We start from the raw sequence: 2,196 nt of genomic DNA, 5'->3' as shown, positions 1-2,196 counted from the left end.
ATAAAAAGAAATTTTATAAATTAAAATCTTTCTTTTAAACATGTGGATAATTTCCAAAAAAGAAAGTTATCTCTAAAAATTAAAATCTCCTTTCAATCTACAAATAAGGAAAGATATTAAATCTTTTCTTAATCTTTTGTAGAAACTAATAAAAGAGAATTTTTAATTTTTAAACTTTCTTTTAAATCATGAATATAATTAAAAGGAAAGTTTTTACCAAAATTAAAATCAACCTTTTAATTTACAAATAAGGAAAGAGATTTTAACTCTTCTCTTAATCTTTTGTAGAATCTTATAAAAGGAAGGATTTAAATTTTTAAATTCTCTTTTAAATTATATTATCCACATAAGAAAAATTTTAAATTTTAAAATTCCTTTTTATTTAATAAGGCCGGCCACATGAATTCACCCATGAACATACCCATGGCCGGCCCTAGCTTGGTCTCCAAGCTAGCTTGGCCGGCCCCTATAGGATGGGTAAGAAGGTGGGTATAGTACTCTATAATTAAGAGGCTACGATAGGGACCGATAGGAGGAATTAGTTTTGGTCTCCCGATAAAATTAAGCATCCCGTGCTCGCCCCGAACACACAACTTAATTTTATCAATAATAATTCATTCCACTAGAGAACTATTATTGAACTACCGCACCAATCCCAAATTACATTTTGGGCTCCTTCATATCATGAGTGTGTTAGTCTCCCTGTGTTTAAGATAACAAATGTCCACTAATTAAGTAAGTTACTGACAACTCGCTTAATTAATATCTAGCTCCAAGAGTAGTACCACTTAACTTCATCGTCATGTCGGACTAAGTCCACCTGCAGGGTTTAACATGACAATCCTTATGAGCTCCTCTTGGGGACATTCTCAACCTAGATCACTAGGACACAGTTTCCTTCTATAATCAACAACACACACTATAAGTGATATCATTTCCCAACTTATCGGGCTTATTGATTTATCGAACTAAATCTCACCCATTGTTAAATTAAAGAAATAAATATCAAATATATGTGTTTGTTATTATATTAGGATTAAGAGCACACGCTTCCATAATAACTGAGGTCTTTGTTCCTTTATTAAGTCAGTATAAAAGGAACGACCTCAAATGGTCCTACTCAATACACTTTAAGTGTACTAGTGTAATTATATAGTTAAGATAAACTAATACCTAATTACACTACGACCTTCCAATGGCTTGTTCCTTTCCATCTTGGTCGTGAGCTACTGTTTATAATTTATAAGGTACTGATAACATGATCTTCTGTGTGTGACACCACACACCATGTTATGTACAATATAAATTAATTGAACAACTACATTTATCATAAATGTAGTCATTTGACCAATGTGATTCTTATTTCTAGATAAATGTTTATACCAAAAGCTAGGCTTTTAGTATACACTCTAACAATCTCCCACATATACTAAAAGACTAAGTTGCCATATCTGCTGCCATACATCTGATTCCCATCCCTTCAACATGCCCATCAAAAGCTCTTGCCTTAAGGACCTTAGTGAAAGGATCTATAGGTCATCACCTGATGCAATCTAGGCGGCAACAACTTCTCCTCATTTATACGATTCCTCGTATTGGGTGGTACTTGCGCTCTATTGTGTTTACTTGCCTTATAGACTTATGGTTTCTTCGAGTTTGCTACTGTACCAACATTATTACAATAAATTGTAATAATTTTTGGACAAACCAGAAATCATATCTAAGTCTATCTTGAGGTTATTGAGTCATTCAGCTTTTATGGCTACCTCAGAGGCTTGCCATATACTAAGCTTCTATGGTGGAGTCCAGAGAAACACCTATGCTTATCACTCTTCCATAGTTATGACTTTACCTCTCTAAAGTAAACACAAAACCCCGAGGTTGACTTATTATTGTCCCTATCTGATTGGAAGTCAAAATCCATGCAACCCACAAGGACTAAATTAACTGCCTTGTAAGCTAGCATTTAATCTCTAGTGCCTCTAAGGTACTACAATATATGCTTTACTGCAGTCCACTATCCTTGTCCAGGGTTACTTTGATATCTGCTAACTATGCCCTTGGCAAAACAGATTTCTGATCTCGTGCATAGCATACATTAGGCTTCCAATAGCCGTAGCATAAAGAACTGCCTTTATTTCCTTTATCTCCTTTGATGTCTACAGAGACATATCTTTAGATAAAGTTACTCCATCC

The sequence above is a fragment of the Zingiber officinale genome, chromosome 1A, assembly GCF_018446385.1.
Source record: "Zingiber officinale cultivar Zhangliang chromosome 1A, Zo_v1.1, whole genome shotgun sequence".
NCBI classification, from domain to species: domain Eukaryota; kingdom Viridiplantae; phylum Streptophyta; class Magnoliopsida; order Zingiberales; family Zingiberaceae; genus Zingiber; species Zingiber officinale.
This window is presented reverse-complemented; position numbering follows the sequence as displayed.